The sequence below is a fragment of the Chrysochloris asiatica genome, unplaced genomic scaffold (genome assembly GCF_000296735.1).
Source record: "Chrysochloris asiatica unplaced genomic scaffold, ChrAsi1.0 scaffold00098, whole genome shotgun sequence".
NCBI lineage: Eukaryota > Metazoa > Chordata > Mammalia > Afrosoricida > Chrysochloridae > Chrysochloris > Chrysochloris asiatica.
Genome location: NW_006408616.1, coordinates 7,858,768 through 7,880,241, shown reverse-complemented (window position 1 = coordinate 7,880,241; position 21,474 = coordinate 7,858,768). Strand labels below are relative to the sequence as shown.

Genomic DNA, 21,474 nt, shown 5'->3' with positions numbered 1-21,474 from the left:
TTACAAATGCTTGGTAATCCTTTAGAAACTGTCTTGTAAAGAATAAAATGGTAAAGAACTAATAGTCTCAATGCAGACATTTAGCCTATTACACCACTGACCCACCTTTCTTCTCCCTGAAAAGCTTGTTGAGAGATCTACACCCTGAAATGAAAATGATGGGTTTCCAGGAATCAAGTGTCATTACTTCTCTAACATGCTGTTCTATGACTGTGATCAGTCTGTATATGTCTGTGTGAGTGGGTGTTCCACTGGATGGCTTAGATGTGACTGAACTCTTAAACTCAAGAGCCAGGAAGAACTGGAAGATTATAACCTCATTCATAGAGTGTTCCATCTCAAAGTGTAGGCATAATTAGGCTAAAGTTGCTTTTTGGATTAAGATTTTTCTGAAGGACAAAAGCTTCAATTCTCTTTAGAAATGGACTGCAGACATTTGTCCTTTTTAAAAATTTTATTTTATGTTTTATTTAGAGGTACAGTCCCACATGGAGAACAAGTGCAGCTCTAATTGTCATAGGAAGCCACACAGTTATGCAATGTGACTATGATTGTATCTGTATAATTAAATATCTAGAAATGGGTAAATATTGATAGAGAAGGAGTTAAACAATTGGTTAGGTTAGGAGTTAGGTTCAGTAATATTGTCATATAAAAGAGAAAAATCCAATACTAAAGATGTCATGTTCAAAAAAACTGCTGAAGTATAAGGTTGTTCTTTACTTTTATGGTTCTAGAGGCTGCTTTGGAGACTCTGCCTATTCCTTCCTTCATCTCCTAACTAAAGTTTACCAAACAGCCTGGATTGGACGTTTCTTCACTTCTAAATAGCCTAGAAATGCTGAGTTGATTGATTAAAACTTTGGTACTTGGAGACTGATTATTTTTTACAGAGTTAACAAAGACAATCAAGAGCATTTATTGTATGTCCCCTGTGAGCCATGCTTGCACAGAGCATAGAAACCAAACAAGTTGGAGACAATCCATTGTGGTTGTTACTGGCCACAGGAGATGGTCCATGCTGAGAACGAATTAGGTAACTTAGGAAGTTTTAGGAAGAAGGCCTAGGTATAATTCGTCCCTATGGGAACACTTAGCAGTCTTCTAGACCCTTTCTGATGGGTCTGTAAGATCAAACTATTTTTATAATGCTACTGAGACAATATTGGAGTTCTGATGTTGTGCTGTAGGATAAGCACTGGACTGCTAATGACAAGGTTGTGGTTCAAGCCCACCAGCCGCTCACTGGAAACACTGTACAGAGTTATTATGAGTCAGAACCAACTCTATGACACTAAGCAACAAGAAGAAAGTATTTGTCTTTCTCTCTCTCTCTTTTTTTTTTTTTTTTACAGCAGCAACAACTTCTGTAGTTTTAATTTATGTTACATTCAATGTAGAATGTTGTATAGATGTAATTATAGTTTTTAAAAACATTCCCTATGAATTTGCTTGGGCAGCTTATCAAAGAGTCGTCTTCCAGCCAGCCTCCTTTAAAAGTCATTTGGTGGTTTGTGTTCTCACTTTCTCATATACTTTATTCTTTTTTAATCTGTGTGTGTGTGTGTGAACCTTTTTATTGTAAATTGAGTGAAGATTTACAGAACAGATCATCATTTTTGCATCCAACAAATCACACAGTTTGTTTCTTCACAGTGACTGCTATTCCCTCCATGTAACAAGAGTCGACCCCACTTCCTCCCTGTGGTTCCTATTTCCATTGCACCCTCCTCCTCTCTGTCTTTCTTGAATGAACACTTGAGTTTTCTCAAAGTTACATGAAATGAATGTGATAGTGTCATTTCTCTAATGACTAATGGAATGTGTGTCTGTATTATTTCGCATTTACATTTCTTGGTTGTAATATCTAATCCTGGTGTGGCAAAGTAGGATAAGCACTGCCAACTGCAAGGTTGAAGGTTCAAACCCACCAGCTGCTCCTCAGAAACCCTATGCAGAGTTGCTATGAGTTGGAACCGACTATGCGACACTCAACAACAGCAACAAGAATACAAGAAGATGTTGTTCTTGTTAAGTGTCGTTGAGTCAATTCTGACCCATAGCAACCCTGTATAATGCGTTTCTGAGGAGTAAGCTGGTGAGCGGCAACCACCGATAGATCTATATAAACAGAAGTTCTTTAGGGTTGTCAGTAATTTTTAAGAAGATGCAAGAAGTGGTCCTGAAAACAAAAAGTTTGAGAACTGCTGGATTCAGGAAAAAAGAGATCACAAGCGTTAGGTATAGGAAGGTCAGTGGAGCTATGGAGAAAAGCGTATGTTAAGTGCAGTGGATTGTTGTTGTTTTTAAGTGCCTGTGAGTTGGTCCCGACTCATTTGTTATTGTTGTTAGGTGCCATTGAGTAGTGACCCAGTGTACAACAGATCTAAACACTGCCCAGTCCTGCGCCATTTCACAATTGTTGCTGCCACTGTGCCATTCCATCTCATTGCGGGTTTGTCTCCATTTTTTTTTTTTTTTTTCGCTGACCCTCCTTCTCCAGGGAGTGATCCTTCCTGATAATATGTCCAAAATTTGAGATGAATATGAGAGATGAAGTCTTGCCATCCTGGTTTCTAAGGAGCATTCTGACTGTACTTTTTCCAACACAGATTTGTTAGTTCTGCTGGCAGTTCATGACACTTTTAATATTCTTCTCCAACACCATAACGTAACGGCATCAATTCTTCTACAATCTTCTTTATTCATTGTCCAACTTCTACATGCTTATGAAACTATTGAAAATGCCAGGTGTACCTTAGTCCTCAAAACTAATATCTTTGCTCTAGAATTTAAAGAGGTCTTTTAAAGCACTATTGCCTATGCAATGTATTGTTTAATTTGTTTGCTGCTTCCACTAGTGTTGATATTGGATTCTGACAAAATCAAGTTTTTGACAACTTCAATCTTTTCTCCATTTATTGTGATGTAATTTTGGGTCCAGTTGTGAAAGTTTTTGTTTTCTTTACATTGAGGTGCAACACATACTCAAGGCTGTGGTTTTTGATCTTCATCAGCAAGTATTTTAAGTACGTTTCCCTTTCAGAAAGCAAGCTTGTATTATTTGCATATTTTGCAAATTGTTGTTGAGTCTTCCTCCAACCCTGATGCCATATGCTTCTTCATGTAATCCAGTTTCTGAAATTATTTGCTCAGCATACAGACTGAAAAAGTATGGTGAAAGCATACAACCCTGGTGCACACCTTTCCTAATTTTTTAAACCATTTAGTGTGCGCTTGTTCTGCTCCTCATAAGCACAGTAAAGTGTTCAGGAATACCCATACCAGACTTTCTCACTAGGAATCGGTATTTATTGTAGAACACAAACCATGATGTGAGGGACTGTTTTCTCTAATCTTCAAAGCATGGTATAGAACTAGCTCCTTCTAATGGACGGGAGAGAAAATAATTCAACGCATACGTACAGTGGATTCCCTAGGGCATTAGGGCATGCTTCTCTCCTATAACCCTGTTTTGTCTAAATTCTTTGTTGGTTTAAAGGTGAAAGGGGGCGGAGGGGGGTGGGGCTGCTCTTCAGGACTAGGTATAATGGAGTCAGATAATTGGGATTTTGATGCTGTGGCTCTGTCACTTACTTGGAATGTGACTTTGAGGGGGTTACTTAATCCCACTTCATCTCACTGTGTACACTGTAAAATGAGGATGATATAGACACCTTGGGGTTATTTGAGGATTAAGTAAAAGAGCTTGTGTAAACTAACCAGCACAGCTGCTAGCACAAACTAGAATACCACTAAAGGTTGTTTTCTTCTAACCTCCATTCTCATAAGGAATCAGAGATGTGGGCATTAAGATAGAATTAATTCCACCCCCCCCTTCCCTCCTTGAAATGCCTAATTTTAAATATTTTATCTTTATTTCTCCAGTGAAGTCATATTTGCTCCTGTTGATCTTGATATTGCTGTGGTCTTCAGTTCAGGCTTCACTGGGGCTTAGTGGAAGAGCCATCACTAATCACTGACAGGCCTAGATAAGGTGATGTGGAGCCTACATACCCTGTCCTTAGACTACTAGTTCAACATTTGTTTCACACCCTTCTTCAGTCCTACTTCACCACCTCTACTTACTCTTTGAAGAATTCCTTCTCACCTTTCATTTGTAAGTTTATATGTGTATGTGTGCCAGCTTATACTATTAGTAATTCTGTATTTAATTTGTCTAAATTTGCTTGGTGTTTGCAAAACGAGTGTAATTTCCTTAGGAAAGATATAATTTACAACAGAATAGTATGTCACAATTTAAATAGCAGCTGTTGAGGGAAGGCAAACAGTTACAATCTACCTTTTCTCTCCCTTTGAGAAACAACTGTGCTGTGATGGCATGAATAATGCATTTCAGGACAGAGCTGGGCTTGCTACTGTGGTTTGATTTACATGAACAATGATAAAACTACTCATTTGAATTTGTTTTCAAAGGCAACACACTCTAGATTTGTATAAAAGATTTTGAAATAAGCAGTTGTTTTGCTGCTAAGAGAAAGATAATTCTTACTGAATATGAGTTCATGAAATGAACTCTACCCATCCCTTCTAGGTGTCGGGATGTGTCTTCTAAAATGAGAGAATTTGTATCATTCATTTTTATAAAGTTACTACTTAATAACTGCCATTTGTCTGTGTGTTAGGCATTGTGATAGACACTGGAGGCACAATTGTTGACAAGCCCAAACCATTTCTCACCTCCTGGTGCAAAGGACCCATGATACTACAAGGTTTTGGTTTGGTCTCTTGACCTTGGCTGCATAAGAAGTGTGCAGGGTAAGATGTGCCCATAGAGGATCAATACCCCCTTGTTTGAAGTAAACATTTTCTGCCATATTTCCCTTGGCATTTAATAAGAAAATATAAAAGGAAATGTTAGTTGACTTCATTTGAGCTATAAATCCCGTAAAGATGTATAGCCTTGGAAACCCTGTGCAGGGTCACTATGAGTTGGAACTGACTCCAACGGTACTTAACAACAACAACATATCTTTTCATTGGACTGCAAATCACGAGGTCGGCAGTTCAAGCTGACCTATTGCTCCTCGGAAACCCCATGCAGAGTTGCTATGAGTCAGAATGGATTCAACGGTACTTAACAACAACAACAACAACATATCGTTTAGCAAAAATTATGAAACTGGAATTTTCTAGAGCCATTATGACTAGAAAGAATGATTTTTGGGAAAATACGTGCGATATGGTGGTGGTGTGCTGTGGAGTCGGTTCTGACTCATAGCGACCCTGTGTAGGGTTTCCGAGGCTGTAAATCTTTATGGGACCAGAAACTCTCATCTTTCTCCCTTGGAATGGCTAGTAGTTTCAAATTTCTGACCTTGAAGTTAGCAGCCCGACTAGTAACCATGAACACTACCAGAATTCTTTAAGTTAGGGTGGGGAATCCTTTTTTCCTTTTCATTAAGGGCTTTTGATCTTGACAAAAATGAATCAGTTAAGGGCCAATTGCAAGGAAAAACAAACATCAAATTAAGGCAGAAATTACTAATGTTAGCAGGCATCTACTACTAGGTGGTATTTGGAAGTTTTCAAACTCCCCAGCCGCTCCTTGGGTCACTATGACTCGGAACTGACTCAATGGTAACAAAAACAGTCATTTTTTTAAATCTTAAAAAAAAAAAAGGAGACATCAATGTATATTAAATGAAGGCCTACTATATTCTTTTACATGCTATGTCTAATTAAAGAGGATTACAAGAGGAGATGGAGAGAGAGGGGGGGAGGAAGAATGGGGAAGAGACTGGCTTTTGGTGGAAAATAGAGATCCACTGCTAAGAGGGGGTGTTTAGGGAAGAAAGATGGAGCCTTGAGGAGGGAGAAGGAGTCACAAGAGAGGTTCCTACCATGGACTGTTAATTCCTTTTCATCAGAATCAAGTTTTAGTGACTATTCTTGCTCCTTGAAATTCTAATGAACATTTAAGCAATTATTCTGAACACTTCTAGAATTGTTTTTATTTTCTGTAAAGTCTCAAATGGGAGAGTTTTTGTAGCTGCCACCTCCTGTTCTCACTGTCTTAGCTCCCACATCCCAGAATGATCATTACATAACAGACATATGAGAAACCAAATGGAACAGGCACAGATGAAAATCCTGGAACCCTGAACTTCAGAGGAAAGGTTAGAGAAGTGGATTGAGTGCTTGCTGGGAGGAGAAGTTGAGCAGGGAGGCTGACTGTTGAGTGGCCAGCCAGATGTGGTGCTACCATCTTAAACTTTGTGTGCAGCTTTGGTGACAGAAGGTGGCCTGGCAGAGAAGATTCACATAGGCGATGGGAAAGGTGACAGTAACTGTGCCCATATAGTCCAACCATAACCAGATCTGCTTCAGCTCCACCCACTGGGCAAGAGTCAATACAAGCTCCTATACAAACTGATCAACCATAGACAACAATGAACACCAGCCAAACCCACCCTAAACTAAGGGGCATGAACAGTGAACATGGAGAACAGTGCACATTCTTTAACTGCCCCCACAGGAGAGAGCCTAAGAACACATCAATGTACAATCAACATACAATTAAATACAAATACAACAGTACCACAATGTTTCAGAGAGAACAGATAATTTTAGTGCACACCAACAAACAAGAGAGAATGACTCAAACAAATTACCAAGATGCAGAGTGAGAAAATGTTTCTCAGGAAGTAAAGGCACTGTGGATCTAACTGGAAAAGAAATGAAAAAAAAAAAAAAAGAATACTTAGTTACCTTCAAAGGACTGACAGAAAGATTGAGGAAAACACAGAAAAAGCTTCAGAAGAATTTAGGAAAACACTTCAAGAACAAAGAGACAAAATATATGCAAATTTTGAAATCATACAAAACATGCAATTAAAAATCCAGAAGACTGATACTAAGACTTCAAATATGGACAATATACCCAAAAGGCAATGGAGTAAGTTCAAAGCAATGGAAATTTGGATTAGTGAGCTTGGAGATAAAACTCTCAATACTAGTATGCTAGAAGAACAATCAGACAGAAGAATGAAAAAGTCTGAAGAAAATCTAAGAGTTCTGTTGGACACCATAAAAAAAAAAAAAAAAAAAATTAATTATGAGTGATCAGGATTCCAGAACAGGAAAAATTTTTTGAAGAGTTATTGGAAGAGAACTTCCCTGACATCATGAAAGATGAGAAGATAAACATACACGAAGCTGAATGAACCCCCAAAAGGATAGATCCCAAAAGAAAATCACCAAGTCACATCATAATCAAACTTTCTAAAACCTAAAAATCCTGAGAGTAGCTTGGGAAAAAAATGAAAAGTTGCCTACAAAGGAGAGCCAATAATACTAAGCTCTGATTTCTCAGCAGAAACCACATAGGCAAGAAGGATGACATATACAAAACTCTTAATGGAAAAAGTTGTCAGCCAAGAATCATATGTCTAGCAAAGTTGTCCCTCAAACGTGGGAAGTTAGGATATTTTCAGGTAAATAGAAATTAAAGGAATTTGTAATAACCAGACCAACTTTACAAAACATATTAAAGGGTGCTCTTTGGACTGAGTACCAACAACAGCAGACAACAACCTGAGATCAACATACTTGACAACACCACCCAAAACTCAATCCAGATATAGAAGAATTTAAAGTAAAACAAACCTACAGAACTGAAAATATGAAATCAGAGACATCAACTTATAATGAAGTTAACTACAAAGTAAAAAGAGGGAATAGTGTACATACAGAATTTACAAATGACGAGGAAGTCAAGTAGATTTCAAGGTAAAACAGACTGTTTTAAATGTGGAAAATATTAATAAATTACAGCCATCCACAAAGAAAATGAATACACCATCACATCAAAAGAAAAAAGAAAAATCAGAAAGTAAACATTAACACAAGAGAAATGAAAATGAAAAGAAAACCCACTAACAAAATGAACTCAGTACAGAAAATTATGTGGAACAAAGAAATCAGTAACACCACCCAAAACAAAACAAAACACATAGCAAATCATGACTAATTGCGACTGTCACAACTTTAAAGGTAGAAGTTTTGTAACAAAAATGGGGGAGTAGTTAATCTTACAGTCCAGAAGTAGAGGACCCTAGGACCCATCAAGGAAGAAGAGCACAAGCGGAATGCTGGACCGAATCCAGAGAAACAGAGACACCAGAGATGGAAGCAGAGATGAGGACATGGAGAGAGGGAGCAGCTGAGAACTCTAGACTCATGGGAAGAGAGGGACTGAGTGCTAGTGGCCAGAAGGCAGGCTTGCAGAATGTGCCCTTTGGTTGTTTAAATGATTATATATCCTTGAGTGTTTTTGTGTACATCTCCCCACCCACCACTGCCACCACCATCCACCCCCCAAAAAAAAACAAAAAAAGAAAAGCAGAGGGATTGGAAGCAAATACTGTTGAATGATGATACACAGAGGAGATTGTAATCATTGCAATAAAATGATGGTTAAAGCCGATGTTCTCCCACGTAAACTATCACTTAGTTCACAATAATAAATAAATAAATAAATAAATAAATAAATAAATAAATAAATAAATAAATAAATAAATAAAATGCATGTGGGCAGAATAAAAATACTTCTGATGTACCAATAATAATAAAGAACATAGCAAAATGACAGCAATCAATTCATACCTATCAGTAATTACACTGAATGTCAATGGATTAATGTACCAATCAAGAGGCAGAGAGTAGCAGAATGGGTAAGAAAACAGGATTCAATATGCTGTCTACAAGAGACACATCAAAAAGATGGAGACAGCCTAACTGCCCATCTTTTTTGTTAATCAGAAGAAAGATTAAACAAACTGTGTTACATACACATAATAGAATACTACATAACAGAAGAATAATGATGAATCTGGAAAACACCTCACAACATGGATGAACCTGGAGGGACACTACGCTGAGTGAAATCAGTCAATCACTAAATGACAAATATTATATGAGAGTGTTGTAAACAGTTTCCTTAGTAGAAGAAATATTCTATGATGGTTTCCCAAGGGTGGGGAAGGGAAGAAAGGGAAAATTGTTCACAGGCTAGGGTTGTTGTTGTTAAGTGCTGTCGAGTCGGTTTCAACCCATAGCAAGACCCTGTATAGGGTTTCTGAGAAGTAACTGGTGAGCTTGAACTGCTGACCTTGCAATTCAAACGGCTTTGCAGTCTGGCGCATTAACCCACAGCACCACACCAGAACTCATGAAAAATAGCTATAGACTTGTATAAATGAGCTTTGTCTCCTATTTTGTAAACTCTTCCAAACACTTAGCATCCTTCTTCCAAAAAAGAGCGTTGCTAAAATGTCTATGGCGAGATTTGACGCATATATGTCTGTATTATTATGTAGTTTAAGAAGAGGCAATGATTGCAAGTAAAAACATTGATACATCTGATTCAAAGTGGAAAACAATTTATTTAATTTTTGCCATGTCAGGACAACAAGGCAGCCTTTTTATGTGACCACTCATTAAAAGGGCATTACAATGATGTGCCCTGTAAACTTTCACTCAATCCACAATAAAAACCTTCAATTAAAAAAAAAAAAAAAGCATTACAAAACATTAACATAATATAGTAGGCCCATGTTTTCTTTCAGGCATTTCAAAAGGCATCTCAGACCCACAATATCTTCTATCGAGTATGCAAGAAAACAGAGCCACAAAATGACTAGTAAGGCAAGATACTCATGTTTCCCTTTTTATTTCAACATTAATTTTCATGTTTTGGAGATATTCTGAATTTAACATTCATAGATATGCAATATTTAAGTGTTAAAATATCATCATACTGTCCACAATCTTGGAATCTTGATGTGGCACTGTGGGCTAATGCGTCAGACTGCAGTCATTTGAATTGCAAGGTCGATGGTTCAAGCTCACCAGCTGCTCCTTGGAAGCCCTATATGGGGTCTCTATGGGCCAGAATCAACTCGATGATACTTAACAACATCAAGTAAATTATTTCTAATGCACACAACATAATTTGGTAGTATATATATAAAAGAAGGTGGTCTGAATTTTGATCTCAAATGCACAAAAAGAATTTCTAGACACTACCTCAAAGTAGTCTTTGAACTTGCTGAATATTTATAGAGTTGTGACTTTACTGTGAAGCAAAATAAGCCATTAAGTGTTCCTTACTTGATCTCAAAAAGTCAAATTCTCTGTCCACGAGTTCCTCTTCTGCTAATGTGGAGAAATTATCGTCTCCTAAAGGATTCCACCCTGACATATTAGGTGGGTTACTGATGTTCTTCTGATTTGTAAAACTTGCGACAGGCTTGGACAGACACATGTTAACATGGGTGATAGGGCAGGGCATATACAACAAGAGATTGGCAGAGGAAAGATGAAGGTAGCTGGAGACATGGGAGGAATGCAGGAGTTAAAGTGAATAGGAGGTAAATACTGTGAATTGTTGGTACATGGAGGGGATTGCAACCATGTAATGAAACACTTAACTCCAACAACAATGAAGCAAAGAATATGATTTGTTGAATGTAAAACTGAAGATCTGCTCTGTAAATCTTCACTAAATTCGTAATGAAAAAGTGAAGAAGAAAAAAAAGGTCACCACATAAGTCCTTCTGGAGAGTTCAGTAAAATCAAGCAGATGGATGTGAATCAGATAAAGAGTGACAGTTGACTTAAATAAATGCCTTCATGTATTTCAGAAGTTTTATGCAAAGTAAAAGAATCTATTAGTCATTATTTGAACTGAGAATGCAGTTAGAGAAATAGATTCATTACATTTCATATTCTGAGAAATTGAGCATAGACAACAAGAATTTTATTACTAACAAACCACCTTACTGCCCTCTAGTTGCATCTCACATAGAGTGACTCTGTAGGTACAGAGTGGAACTGCCCCATTGGGTTTCTAGGGCAGTAATCTGTATGGTCAGTTTGAACTTCAAGGTGAGTGGTTTCAACTCACCAGCTGCTCTTTGGAAACGCTAACAGGGTCTCTGTTAGTTGGAACTGACTGGATGGCACTTAACAATAACAAGAATAATCTTTATGGAAGCCGACTACCACATCTTCTGTAGAGCTCATCTTCTGGTGAGTTCCATTGTATTAGTAGCTGCTGCATTAGTAACCGAGATCTTGGCCACCGTGCTGTCAGGGATCCTTTATTTCTAGCAAAGAGAGTATTAAAAAATTAAGATGAGCTTTTAGATGACTAATGTAAAATGTTGAAAAAAAAATTTTCTAAAAGGACAAACTATTTACTCATGAAATGCTCAGTCCTGCATATGCATTTAACCTCTCAAGACTATAAACCACATAGTCCTATAATCCTGTGGAATTATTCATGTGGTAGGAGACTTGGTAATGCAGTGGTTAAAGTGCTTGGCTGTTAGCCAACAGGCCAGCAGTTTGAATTCACCAGCCGCTCTCAGGAGAACCATATGATAGTCTGTTCCCTAAAGATTACAGTCTAGGATTCACTGTGGGCTGGTGTGGCGCTGTTGGTTAATGCACTGGACTGCAAAGTCCACTTTGAACTGGGAGGCCTGTGGTTCAAGATTGCCAGCTGCTCCTTGGAAATCCTATACAGGGTTACTGTGGGTTGGAACCCGACTTGACGGCACTTAACAACTACAACATTCTACAGGGTCACTATGAATTATATTGACTTGACAGCAGCAGGTTTGGTTTTGGGTTGTTATGCTTGTGGTAAAAAGTCATTTTAAGTCTGGATTTTAAGTTATGTTGTTCTGTAGTGATGGTTTTGGATCTCTAAAACTTCTAGAATGAGGTGATGCTTTTGAAATCTCAAACTCAGTTGGTTCTAGCTGATAGGAGTTTATTTTGAGGCTGTATAAGGAAGTGAGGAGAGAACATGACTCTGTCTTGGTCAAGTCATGAGGGAGGACCTCTGACTCTAGTAATTCGAGATTAGTCTTGATGATACCACATGTCACCACATGTCAGTGACATCCAATGCTCTGAAGCTTACCTAGTGCAGTGATCTTGCAACTTTGTGGATCATGTGCCTCATAAGAAATTGAATGAGCACAACATATATTTCTTAGTAAATTATGTATCTGTTACTATAAAACTTACTTGTATACATTACTGAATGCATACAAAAATAAACTTGGAAATATGGGTTTAAAAGAAATAGAACTTTAGTTTCTAGCATTTTCTTCCATGTCTGGTGATCTGTTTGGAACTCTGCTAGGATGTGCACACCTTTTTTGGAACCTGCTGCCCTGTTGTTCTGCCATTATGATGACTCAACTCTTTCTGTTAACTGGGAGGTGCTTTTCTGTGAAACAAATATATTCACTTTTCTTATTTTTAAAGTGGGGATAGTTGTACCTATCTTTTACGAATGCTTTAAAGAATAATTGCAAAAAGATAAGTTAAAGATAGCCCAGTATCGGAAATATTAGCTTATTTTCCTGATGCCATTGATGCATTTCTCTTCACTCTCCTCGATTTTACTTCTGTTCATTCAAGACTCCCTACTTCCTTTGCTTCTGCCTCAGGGAATTTGCTGACTGCTTTCTTTTCATGTGTCTCTGCTGGCCTTCTTCCTGAGTCTTAAATACAAAGAGAGGATTTGTTTGGGCTAAATGGTTAAATGTCCCATTTTGCCTGGAAACAAGTGCTGGTTTTCTTTGCCTGTTGTACCAGCAGAATTCTTGGGACTCCCTCTAACGTTTAAAAATATTGTGGTATAATATATATAAAACAATGTTGCCATTCTGACAATTTTTAATGGTTCTTCTAATCTTTAAAAGCATCCTGGTTTTGAAATAAAGCACATGGTCACTGTCAAGTATAGTGGATGTGTGTGGAAGCAGACTTTGTGAACGAAGGCTCCTGCCTCTCAGGCCCTGCACAGCCTAGTGGTGTTAACCTCTACCCTACCCCAGCTGTTACCAAAAGAGAGAGGTTCCAGGACTTACTATCTATAAGGAAATGGTGGCAGGAATAGTAAGTGTGGCATGTTGTCAGATAGCGTCTGGTATAAGAGGTAACTGTTAATAAATAGAACAATGTTTTGCTTCAGGGAGAGGCTGGACAGTTGGCGTCAATAACCATGGTACCTTGGCTTGTCTAGTAGCTGTCTACCAGAAACAAATCAAGAATTTACTGGATACTTGGAATCCAAATTTGTGACTTGAAACTCAACATCATGGCGAATATTTTCCAAATTAAGAAAAAAGTTCCATTTGATTTGGAATGAAACATGCTGCTGTTATGTAAGGAGTTAGAAAAAGGTCTTGTCCTGCACCCAGTCCTCTAGAAAGAGCAGACTAGTTTCTTGCTCTCTGAATGGTTTGCTCACCATGGTTACTCCCTGTCCTGTGGTATGGCCCAACTCTGGCCATGCTCTACTCCTGTTGAACATGCAATAAATTTTAATTAGCAATTGTGAAGGTTACTCAGACAGTGACAGGTGAAAAAAGCAAACATGATTCATTCAAATATGAATCATGTCCATCTTCTTCACTTTCAAGTGGTTTCAATAACTGTATTCCTGAGTCATAGTATTTAAAATTAGTACTTTACTTACGGAGTTATAGGTGGAGCATATATGTCATAATTAAGAAAAAGGAGTATCGAAATTTTTTAGTATTTATGACTTCTTTTGTGATATTTGTGGTGATTAATAAGAAAATGAACAAGTTAACTTCACAGTTCCTGAAACCTGTAGGTGTGGTTTCCTAAAATGAGTATAATTTTTGGTTGTTAGTCCCAAACATGACATGTTACAATACTGGCACAATAATTTAAAACAAGAGTCTTTACTTCCTCTCCTTGAATCAAGAGTAGGTATTGAATATAGTAGAACATATCATTTCATTGTTTCCTTGGGAGAAAAAAAATAGTGATTGAAATTGTATGATTATTATTAGTAATAAAAAATCAGTTATGACTTAAAAATGGCTATAATTCAGACTTGTTCACTAATGTTTGACATTTTCCATTATGGAAGAAGCAATAACTTTTCTCTGAGAATTATGTAGGTAATGTGTTTGAATGTTGTTACTTTGGACCAGAGTTCATGTTAAAATTCCTGACTTACCATTTGTAAGTCAATTCCAGCTAATCATGAATTCCATTTCTTCTTCTGCCTTCCTTCTTGAATTTTTAAGCTGTAACATTAGATTAGTAAATCATGAAAACTAACAAATAATCAAGGCACTATCTTTGGAGACAGGTTGCAGGTGTTTATGTGGTATCATATAGTCAAATTCTAGTAATGAGTCATATACTTCTTTTACCCATTTAACACAAATTTACTAGTATGGAGTTCCCCAGGTTTTGTTTGCCCTTTGCCATTTTACCTCACATTCCTTATACTCACATTTTTAGATTTTGGCAATTCCTATGACATAAATTGTCATATTTGTGTTGAAAGACTCTAAACATTACTTTCCAAGAACTTTCTAACTTTCCTAGTCTCCCCAGTAATTCATCATCATGAGTTACGAGAAGAAAATGATAGTTTAGAATCCTGTCTACTGTTCTTTAGTTAAAATAGAAATGAAAGAACCTCAAATGTAGCCACATATTAAGAATATCAGTCCTAATTCCCACTCAGACTACAAGAAAAATCTTATTTCACATGGAAAATGCCTCCTCCCCCAGTGAATGTGTTCTATGAATAATTTGGAAACTAGCGTAGTGGTTACGAATCGGGCTGTGAGCCGCAAGGTCAGCAGTTCGAAACTACCAGCGGTTCCACGGGAGAAAGATGAGGCGGTCTGCTCCTGTAAAGATTTACAGCCTCGGAAACCCTGTGTAGGGTCGCTATGAGTCGGAACCAACTCCACGGCACATCACAACAACAAAGCTCTTTAGCCACAAGTTTTTGTGAGAGGTAGATTAGAGGTACAAATCTGAAGTTCAGGTAGAAACATTCTCAAAACAATGAGAGAGAATTTCTTTTTAATATTATAGAATGAATTGAGTGTTGTAGAACCAATTAGGGAAGACTTCCTGGAGAGAGTGTTTCTTCAGAGTTGTAAAGTGAGAAGGGTCTTGAATTGATGGAAGGATAATAGACCAGATTATTGATATGATAGAGTAGCATGTGTAAGCGCTTAAGGAAGGGGTTTTCTTTTCTAGGGTAGAGTATCTGTTGCAGAATGATAACAAAGATTAATGAGTTAATGACATGAAAGAGGTGACTTGGAAGACACTCTAGATGAGATAAATCAGAAAAAAATAACAGGAAAATGTATTAAAAATAATGCTGGAATAGGGTCGCCATCAGCCAGAATTGACCAAGTGACACATAGCCTCCGAACTGCGTAGTAGTTATGAGTCGGGCTGCTAACCTCAAGGTCAGCAGTTTGAAACTACAAGTCGTCTGGGGGAGAAAGATGAGGCTTTCTGTTTCTGTAAAAATTTACAGCCTCGGAAACCCTATGCAGGGTCACTATGAGTTGGAATTGGCACACCACCACCATCACCACTACCACCACCACTAGCAGCATCAGAATTAGTCTTCTCAGATACAACGGTCAGTCTTTATTCATCTGGAATGAAAGAGACATAAGGAAACACAAGCATCAGAGAAGGAACTGAACTATATAGGTCCAGTGGTCTACAGAAACCACTGCCTCCTCCACCTCACGACCAGATGAGCTAGTTAGTGTCTGTTACCACTATTGAATGTTCTGATCGGGAACAAAATATAGACATCCTGATAAACAGGGAGGAAAATGTGGAAAAATAACTTTACACTAATAAAGAATCCAACTGAACCAACTGAGTCTGGAAGATTCCCTGAGCTATGGCCCTGAATTGCTGTTGAAACCATGAACTGAAACGATCTTCTGAAGTCACCTTTAGACTAAGTAACAGTTTAGCTCGAAGAGCAGATTGTTACCCTTAAACATTGTGTTACTTTAAAACACAGTATTTTAAACAAAATGCACGTACATGCATATACACACACAAGAGTAAGTAAAAAGTTTTGCCTTCTAGGGCTTCAGTTTGTAGCTATATGGGTTTGCTCCAAAAAAAAAAGTGTTTTAAAATGTCCCTATGAGCAGTGGATGCTGAATGCAGACAACTTCTCTCCATAATAGTCATACACTTGTCTTAGTTTCACTGTTGTTGTTGTTAAGTGCTGTCTAGTCAGTTCTGACTCACAGCGACTCTGTATAAGGTTTCCAAGGAGTGGCTGGTGAGTTTGTACCACGGACCTTGCGGTTCAAACCGACCCTATGGTTCAGTGCTATATCTCATTAGGGTGCCTTTACAAATAAGCGGTCCAATTCAAACGGTGCCTTCCATGGGAATCTGCTGGGTCAGTTAAATTCAAGGTAGAGAGGTCAGTTTAGAAGATGATGGTGACTGTTTTAGGACTTCAAAGGGGTAGTCTTGATAGGCTTTCATAAAGGACACAGAATGAACGTGGGGGCTTACTGGGAAGAAATTTTAAGAAAATGGAAAACCGCCAAAAAAAGGCCAGGAAAGTTGTGCCAAGGAATTTTTTCACCCATTATGACAGTACAACTGCTCTTCAAGGGTAGAAAGGGTTATCCTATGAGAATTTTATTGGAAAACTTACCCCATCTAATTTATAGATTTATTTTTGTTCCGAAACTCAAAGAACATTTAAAAGGAATATATCTGGAAGTGGCTTTGTTAACTTTTCTTTTTGGCACAACTTATATTTTTCAAATGGACAAGAAATTAGCATTGTTTACAGTATCTTAAGATACCTTGCTCTTGAATGGGAGTTTCCTTTCCAGTACTTTGAGGTGTACAAGACATATCTAGAAACTTTACTGCTGTGGAATATGAAGACTGCTTAAATCGAATGGGGATGGGGAGAGGAGAAGGCCTGTGGCTTTTCTTTTAGATCAATTGCTGTAACACTGCCCATAAGGTGGTTGAGGGAGTTTCATATTTTCTTTAGACATCATTAGGCGCCAAAGCTCTTGCAGGACAACATGATGCTATGTGAAGTCTGCCATTTTGCTAGCACTGATGTGGCTCTTGGGTCCACTTCTCCATTAGAACTATTCACTCCATTCATATTAATTTTTGTTACAAATCTTACAAAGGGGGCTGCTTCTGGGTAGTTAGGTCCACATTCTACTTTAAGGCTGTATATCCGGATTTCGTAAATTGTCCGAGCCCGTAGTGACTGCCATCTTTCGTTGCTTTTGCTCCGGTTTTGTTCACTTTTATAGCCACTTTTGGTTCAAACTCACCAGCAGCTCCTCAAACCCTGTGTAGGGTAGCCATGAATCTGAACCAACTCACTCTAACAGCAAGAGAACTAGAAGGAGCCCTGGTAATGTAGTGGATTACGAGTCAGGCTGCTAATCGCCAGCCAGCAGTTTGAAACTACTAGCCACTCAGTGGTAGAAAGATGAAACTTTCTGCTCTTATAAAGATTTACAATCTTGGAGTCCTAATACAGGGTTGCTATGAGTCTGAATTGACTCCACAGCACATAACCACCACCAACTATAGAACTAGACTCAAGTTGATGAAGAAGAAAAACTAAAATAACACTCTGAACACACACACATACACCACTCATGAGAGAACCCTTGAGATCTTTTAGACGTAGGTGCATACAATAATATACTCTTTTGAAACTGTATGACCTCATTGATAACCCTCTGCTTTCCTTAATGTGGGTTTGATTGGTGAGTGTAAATTAATTATAACATGGCTCACATGTGTTCACTAATAAAGATACTCACAACATTGTCAGATTCAGTTTGTGGTGTTTTCAGCACACCAGGGGGTGGTAGGAGCCTGTCTTTGAAATCTCCCATAGACTCCTTTGAAAAACACAGGATTCATGAGACCAGATCACAACGGAAAACACCATTCACTATGTGAGGGCCAAGCAGTAGCTGAGGAAAGACTTTTACATGTAGAGTGGCAAATTGTCAGTTTGTTTCTACTCATTTCCTATTCAAACTCACGTCCTGTGCTTCCTGAGTGCCTTAGAAAATACTAGCTCTATCTTCTCTCAGCTCAGTGAGTGTGGGACACCGGGTCAAACAGAATGAGTTTATTCTCCAGTATCCCTCCATTTGCGTGCATATTTTGTTTGGTCTTCAAAGCAGTAACTCATGAAGAGTCATGCAAGAATCGTTGTGTATGAGTGTGTGTCTGTTCACGTGCACACATAGATGAGTGTGTTCTGTGTTTAATGTTATTTGTGTTCATTTAAAATGAATGGGATGAGGTGTTTCATATTTTAATCCCACATTGTGTTCTCCCTAGTTAAGTACTATTGTCTTCTTCAAAGAAATTTAATATTTAGTATCTGAATTTGAGGAACCATGGATTATTTAGGGAGACAAGTATAAAAAAATCATTGCTGTAGAGTAAATAAGGAATCTAAGGAAGGGGCTTCTTATGTGTTTCTATCATTATGGCTTTCTTGAGGGAACAAGATGTAAGTTTGTGAGTTGAGTTTTAATTCATTGGCATTTAAAAACAGTAGTAATGTCAGTTTCCATGCTTTGTAATGACTCGAGATTTTGTTATGAAGAAGAAACCACTCTTGTGTAATTCTTTTTGTATAGCTTAGGTTGTTGTTCTTAAATACCATGGAGTCGGTTCCTACTCATAGCAAACCTGTATGGGTTTCCCAGAAGTGACTGCTGGGTTTGAACTGCCGACCTTGCAGTTAGCAGTCCAGTGCTTATCTGATAGCACCACACCAGAACTCCATAGCTTATGTGACAACCCCCAAACCAAATATCTCCTGTAGAGTGGATACTGAGTCGTAGCCACCTAATAAAGATAGAGTAGAATGCTCCACATGGTTTTCATGATTGTAAATCTTTACAGAAACAGACTGTCACATATTTCTCCCAAGAAGCACCTGGTGGGTTCAAACTGCCAATCTTTTGGTTAGCGTTGAATGCATTAACCACTGTTGTTGTTAAGTGTCTTTGAGTTGGTTCCAACTCATAGCAACCCTGTATAAGACTTTCAAGAAGTGGCTGGTAGATTTGAACCACAGACTTTGTGGTTAGCAGTTCAGTGCTTATCTTACAATGCCATACCAGGATTCCACGTGGAGTCACTTAAATGCATTTTGATAATTGTGATCCACAAAACCACATTGTAACCACCACTCACTCTCCTCTTTTTTTCCAAAAACCAAATATTTACTGCATTATGCTTGGTTAAAATGTTATTTCTCTACAGACTTTGTAAACCTCTGTAAGTGAAAGCTTTGTTAAGGAATCTCTTCTCATTTCCGGAAACTGTGGTTCTGTGAAGGAGAGTTCAAGGGCCCTTCTTCAAACAGTGAGAGTCAGCTATCTTGTTAACAATTGTTCAAACAAGCAGATAGTTCAATTTTGCAGTTTGGGTTATAAAAAAGCAATTCCTATAACATTTACCAGATTGTTAGAGCAGCCCCATTTTTATGCGTTAAATAAACTTTTATGTCTGTGGTGTGATGGGGTTGCTTTTGTCTTTGCCAGGATTCAGGACACAAAGTGGGGACATGATAATGTATAATCATTGGAAGTGCAGTCAAAACAGTATCAGTCAAAGCAGCTCATATTGAGTGAAGTCACATCTGCTTTCTGTCTGTGTTTGTTCAAGGATAAAAGGCAAGCGAGCTACAGGGCTCCTTTATGCTGCTCTGTTTTCATCTTGCAGGCAAGGAGCACAGGCAGCCTGTTGTTTGTCATTCCTGGTAACATCAAAGCCAGTCTAGTAAAGCATTGCTAATCTGTGGGCAGGATAGGCCTCCATGACCCTAGAGGAGATTTATAATGCTACTACCTGGGAAATATTTCCTCACTGTTATCTGAAAAAGTTACACCTAACTTCATTTGCCTACAAAACTTTTAACAGAAAATGTCTCCTGACAATCTGTAAATGAGTGACATTTGTCTATAAAGATATTGTCCCCCATGCACACATTTCCCTTTTAAAATCTCATAAAACTTTTAACTCCTCATAAGGGCAGGTGATAGCGTAGTGGTTACGAATTGGGCTGCGAACCTTAAGGTCAGCAGTTCGAAACTACCAGCCGCTCCGCGGGAGAAAGATGAGACTTTCTGCTCCTGTAAAGATTTACAGCCTTAGAAGCCCTGTACAGGGTCGCTGTGGGTCGGAACTGACTCGACGGCACTTAACCACAACAACAAGGGCATACAGATGATAAAACAATCAAGAAAACACAGCATAACAGCTCTTTTAAAATGGCCATTTCAGGAATAAGATCTAGTTCAATTGTAGGTCCTGTGACTGATTCCGATGCTTTTCTGTTTATGATCTAAATGAGCCATGTTTGTGGTAATAAATTCAGATTGTACTACAGGCTGTGGACTTTTATACAATATCCAGGAATTAAAATCACTGATCATTCATTTATTGATTTCACTTATTTATTTATGCATGTGTGTTCATTCGTTCAAGAAACATTCAGTGTGTACCAGACATTTACCGAGCGGTAAAAGCGCTATGCAGAGAAATAACGCAGGCTGGAGAAGGATTGCTGTTTTTATAGTACCTCATTGTAATTTTCACCAGCTGCTCCTTGGAAACCCTATACAGGGTTGCTATGGGTCGGAACCGACTTGACAGCACTTAACAACAACATTGTAATTTGAGCTGAGTCCTGAAGTAGAAGAGTGAGTTGATTCATAATGACCCTGTATAGGGTTTCCAGTGAGCAGCTGGTGGGTTTGAACTGCTGACTTTGTGGTTAGCAGTCCAGTCCTTATCCTACAGTGCCACACCAGGACTCTTTATATATAGTATAGCATTTACCAAAAGTGTCTCTTGTTCTTGTATACTTGTTAGCGTCATCATTTATGTTGGTCAAGTTGTATAGATTTCATCTGCATTAATTATTTTCTCTTCACCAAAAATACAAATGTCTACTAACATTGATTTCCCCTCATTCATCCTCCCATTCCTGTTAACAACCAAAGAATGTTTTTGGTTCTATTCTTGTCTTTTTATAAAAGTGAGGTCATACATTATTTGTCCTTTAGTGATTGACTTATTTCACGTAACATAACGTCCTTCAGATTCAACCCTGTTGTAATATGCTTTGAACACTCAATATTAATCTTTACTGCTGTGTAACATTCCAGTGTATATGTGTACCACAATTTGTGTATCCATTCATCCGCTGATGGACACTTACGTTGTTTCTATCTTTTTGCTCATGCTACAACAAGTACAGATGTTTACAGGTCTATTCATGTCACTGATTTTAGATCTATAAGGTCTTCTAAAAGGAAGACCCCTAATGAAATGGAATGGCACAGTGGTGGCAGCAACGGGCTCAGGCATAGCAACAATTGTGAGGTTGGCATGGAACTGGGCAGTGTTTGGTTCTGTTGTGCATAATATGGTCACCATGAGTCAGTGCCAATTTGATGGCATGTAACAACAATAAGAGGAGCTCTGGTAGCGTAGTGGTTACGAATCGGGCTGTGAACCGCAAGGTCAGCAGTTCGAAACTACCAGCTGCTCCGCGGGAGAAAGATGAGGCTTTCT

The 21,474-nt window shown here is 38.3% G+C and overlaps 1 protein-coding gene and 1 pseudogene across 1 annotated transcript in view; one reads left to right on the top strand and one right to left on the bottom strand.

The window, feature by feature from the left end:
- Positions 1 to 21,474, top strand: part of ITPR2 (inositol 1,4,5-trisphosphate receptor, type 2) — a 707,773-nt gene that overhangs the window by 86,452 nt on the left and 599,847 nt on the right. The window lies entirely within an intron of this gene.
- Positions 16,833 to 21,474, bottom strand: part of LOC102812798 — a 22,055-nt pseudogene continuing 17,413 nt past the window's right edge.